Consider the following 5,072-nt stretch of genomic DNA (forward strand, 5'->3'; position numbering starts at 1 on the left):
AACTAGAAGGAGCCGTATTATTACTACCGTGCATTTGTGGGTTAGGGTTGGGGTTGAGCTGGAAGCTTACCCTTCTCTTGGGTACTTAGGACGGTAGTCAACATTGACAATTGGTTCCTTATGTCTTCAAAATTTCGAGTATTTTGAGCATTGATATTAGCTTGACCTTGTAGAAAAGTTTGTATGGATTGCAATGTATCCTCGATATTTGGCTTTTGAGAAGGTGATGGTGCATAAGGAGGATGTGCAGGTGGAGGAGCTGAATGGTGTGACTGTTGAGGATGATCGTTTCTCCACCTAAAGTTTGGATGATTCTTCCAACCAGGATTATAGGTATTCGAGTATGGATCGTTATAAGGCTTTTGGTAGGAGTTCATAGCATTTGCTTGATCGTGCAAGACTTCTTTGAATGCCGGTATGGTGGGACAATCTGTAGTAGTATGACCCGACATATCGCAGATACCACAACACTCGTTTCTAAGCTCTATAGTCTTGACAGGCTCAACCTTCCTAAGCTCAATTTCTTCTACCTTCCTAGTGAGGGCTGCCATTTTAGCATGAAGATCATCCTCAGTTCTGAGGTTGTAAAGGCCTCCCTGTACAGAGCTAGTAGGCTTAGGTAAAGACTTGGTATTTCTATCCCCGTTATCCCAAAGTTGGGCAGTCTCAGCAAGGGAATCCAAATACTCCCATGCCTCATCAGGTTGTTTTTCTAAGAATCTACCATTGCACATGGTCTCTACAAACTGTTTCAACTGTGGAGATAAACCTTCATAAAAGAAGCTAATGGTTCTCCAAGTTTCGAACCCGTGATGAGGGCATGAGAGAAGAAGGTCTTTAAATCTTTCCCAACATTCATAAAATGTTTCATTATCTTTTTGTTGAAAATTGCTAATATGTCTTTTTAAAAAGTTGGTCCTTTGTGTGGGAAAAGAACTTCTTCAAAAATTCTCTCTGCATATCTTGCCAATTTCTTATTGATCTAGGTCGCAAAGAGTTTAGCCATGTTTTGGCCTTATCCTTTAGAGAGAAAGGGAACAATGTCAACTTGAGGACATCCTCGGTGACATTTGGCACTCTAAATGTAATGCTCAATTCTTCAAAATCCTTTAAATGAAGATACGGACTTTCGGACTCTAACCCGTGGAACTTGGGCAGCAATTGAATTACCCTGGGTTTGATGTCAAAATGTCCTACATTATCAGGAAAAATTATGCATGAAGGCTGACTAGTCCTAGCCGGTTGTAGGTATTGTCTTAGAGTCATAACATGGGGTTCTCGTTCTCGATTGTGGTGACTCACCGCATCTTCATTTAGATCAGCCATCTCACAAGGTGTGAGATATTGAGAAGGAATTTCAGGGGTATGTCCTAAGGGATGATCTAAAGTTGTACGACTTAATCGACCAGTGTCGTCCCTATTCCACTTTAGCATGCAAAATAATTCCCTCTCTTTTTTTTTTTTAAAATTATAAGTACCAACTAAAGATAACCTAAAACGACACCTTAATTCAAAAATCTATTCTCAATCAATCATGCAACAAAACATTACACCTCAATTTCTAATGTTTTTCTTAAATTTCTAGACAGCTCCTAACTGGTTTGAAGAGGACACCTAAGCCTCCAATCCGGTCTAATGAACCTAGTTGACCAGGTAAGCTCCCAGGTAAGTGGAGGGGTCACGATGTGTTCGCAAAGGTCCCACTTAAAATCCACTTGCCTCGAACAGATGAACTGTCTCCCTTATAGGGACAAAGCTTGCCTAGACATCAACTAAGCCACAGAGCGAAATTGGTGCAACTTTCGGTGGTCTTCGTCCTATTGAGCTCGAATGTCCTTAGGGGCCAACGTCTAGTTGATTTTAGTTAAGCTTGGGACATTTATGCACTGGGGTGTTTTTTTTTGGGCTAAGGACGAGTGATGAAATCCCGACCTTATCTTTTTAAATGGGTTCAGCCCTTAGAATATTTTATGCTGATGCCTTATACTATATGCAACAATCAAGAGATTTTTTTTTTTAATATTTTATGGCATGACATTAAATTTCATTGAATAGGTGATCAAGCACATTTTTCTTTCTTTTTTTAAAAAAATTTTATGAGTTGAAGTCTGAAATTTGAAATTTGAATTCTAAAATTTGAAATTTAAAATTTTAGGTTTTCCCTCTCTTTTTTTTAATTAAATAATCACCCTTGATCTTTTCTTAAAGTTTTTTTTTTAAAATTTTTAATTAGCAACAAGGGTTAATGAGATATGATAACAATAAAATTCTGATTCTAAAAAAAAATAAATGCAGAAAATTTAAAGTAGAAAGCAGCAAGGTTTCGTATTAATCTGATGGTCTTAAAAATGTCAGAATGTCAATCAGACCGTTCATATTATCTAGCAATGTGTCTTACACTAGCGGACCAAATTTGAGTCAAATCAGACGGCTAATTTATATGATATCAGAGTTTGATGCAAACTGTGCAGGGAATTAAAAATAGTAGTAAAGATGCAATTTTTTTTTTTTCAAAAGAAAAATACTAACTACTAAGGTAAAAATTAAATCTAAAATTATACTAATAACTCAGCCGTTCTCCGGCAACGGCGCCAAAAACTTGGTGCAAAAATAAAACTGTTCTCCCAAGTGCAGGAGAATCGCACAAGTAGTATAACTCGGAAGTCCGAGGTCGATTCCTCAGGGAACGATCTATGGATTATTAGCGTAATCTTTCGATGTAATTTTTAGTCGATCTTTAGAAATTAAAAGCAGAGAATAATATGTGATTAAACAACGTTCAAGAATATAGAGAAAGCTAGGGATCCGGAATCTTCCTTGACAATATTACTTTCAACAAATAAACTCGGCGATTCTTGATTAAGGATTAATAAGATGGGGTAGTTCTAATCATGGAGTATACAATCTGAAAACATGAATTAAATATCCAAATATTTATCGTGCCGGTTACGTCTACGACAAATCAAGCATCGAAATAATCCATGCATCAATATATATAAACCATGCAAGATCTATCTAATAAATAAATATGCAAGAACCCAAAACATACCAATGGATATAAAACAATTAGAATTAAAGTTTAGAGTGTACTTGATGAAAGCAACATGACAAGGGTTCATCCATCACCCTTTGCCAAAGGAATTAGCAAGCCATTACAAACATCAGCCTCTCTCCCTTTTCTCTCTCTCTATTTTTTTCTTTCTTCTTTTTATTTTCGGAAACAGGGCATACCCTGTTTCCTTTCTTTCTCACTTTCTCTCCTCTGTTTTTTTCTTTTTCTTTCCACTGCAGCCGCCCGCCTCCTTTCTTCCTCCTGTTTTTTTTTTTTTCAAATCGGGGCTCCCTTCTTTCGGATCAGAGGCCTCCTCATATAGATCCCCAGAGCCCATGGAATCGATGATTCCCCTGATCGCGCGTGGGGAGGAGCGGACGGCAAGGATCGTGCGTTGCGGACGATGGGCTGATGCTGGTGCGGACGATGCGCGGACGTTGCGACGCTTCACGGGATGCTGGTGGTGCCGAGCCGCTCACGAATGGCTGGAATGGAGGAAGAATCGGGCGCTGATCTCGGCTGGGAGGTGAAGCGGACAGACGCCATGGATTACGGCTGGGAAGAAGGCTGAGAAGGCTGGGAAAGAAGATGATGTGGGAGAATCGTGGAAGGCTGCAGGGGGCGCTGATCTCGGCTGGAAGGACGGGATCAATGGCGCTTTGGGTGTTCTGGGATGAGACGCGGCAGATGGCTGGGATCGATTGGTGCCTGGGAGCCGATCGCGGTAGCTGGAGCTGGAGGGTGAGAGGACGGCTGCGGGATTGAAGCTTGGAATGCAGTGAAGACGGGGTGCTGGGAAGTGATCGCGGGAGGAGGCTTTGATCACGGTTGCTGCGACATTGGAGCTGAAACGGGTCCGGAAGAAGGGGATCACGGGCTCGGAAGCTGTGGAGATGATCGTGGACTGTTGGGGAGGTCGCCGAGATGGTCATGAATGGCTGCAGGCGAGATCAACGGGATGCTGGGGGTTTCACGGGTGGCTGGGAGAAGCGTGAGATGGGCGCAGGTCACGGATCGCGATCTCCTCCGGACGGCGGCTGGGAAGCTTCACGGGCTGCAAGGATGGGAGAGTTGATCGCTTGCCAAAAGGGTGGATGGCTGTGATCGTTCCCTTTGAATGGTCACCAAGTGTTGCTCCAGTATGATTAGGCTTGGCTGCTACTGTGGTTGTGAGCTTGATGAATGATAGGTTTGACCAAGCCATAGTGAGATTGGGTGCGTATGATTTGGGGCTATGCATCTTTCTGAACCCAATTATACCAAATGTGCATTTTATTTCTGATTTGTGCCAAATAAAAAAATATGAAATTAATGTAGCTCTTTTATCATTATTTGTTGGAAATAATATTAATTTAAGCTGTGTGTAGATCGCACTTTTGTGCTCTCATCAGCCAACATGATGCATCGAACAGTGATCCGGTCACTGAGCCACTTCTGATAAGTGTCTCTGGCCGATCTTGATGCATTAGCAGCGGGCTGCTCAGGTGCTTGATCCGTTATCACATAAAGGATCCTCTCATGCTCTAGCACTATTTTCAGTTTTCTATGCCAATTATTGAAATTTGGACCAGTCAACTTGTCATTGTCCAACAATGAGCGAAGTGATAAATTAGTGGTCATTTCTGCATAAAAAGAAAATTTGGCTATTAGTATATGAATTGACTAAACACAGTAGACTTGGACTTTTAGTCTAAAGATATTTCCACTATTTTATACAAATTGGTAGCCTCTACCTCTAATTCGAAAAATTACTCCTAATTCTTTATTGGGTACTAGAACCCAATAGATCCCATATAGGCCCGAGTGTGGCTCGGCTAACCCATATGCACCTATTGGTAGGTTCTTAACCAATTGCTTCACCAAGCAACTTCTAGTGATGATTTTGCCCTAGATTTTCCGGCAGGCGTGTGGCGCCTCCACCGAATACCCTAGTCAGATCCAACCATTAAATGATAGAGTTAAGTCTAATCAACTAATAGACGACCAAGCCCGAGTGTGGCTCGCTCACCTGACCGCCTAT

The 5,072-nt window shown here is 41.5% G+C and overlaps 1 non-coding gene across 1 annotated transcript; it reads left to right on the forward strand.

The window, feature by feature from the left end:
* Positions 1-804: 804 nt before the first annotated feature.
* LOC120111439 lies at positions 805-914 on the forward strand. The gene has a single exon (XR_005512625.1). It is a non-coding gene; the product is annotated as a small nucleolar RNA R71 (small nucleolar RNA).
* Positions 915-5,072: the final 4,158 nt, after the last annotated feature.

This window comes from Phoenix dactylifera, chromosome 7 (genome assembly GCF_009389715.1).
Source record: "Phoenix dactylifera cultivar Barhee BC4 chromosome 7, palm_55x_up_171113_PBpolish2nd_filt_p, whole genome shotgun sequence".
NCBI classification, from domain to species: Eukaryota; Viridiplantae; Streptophyta; class Magnoliopsida; order Arecales; family Arecaceae; genus Phoenix; species Phoenix dactylifera.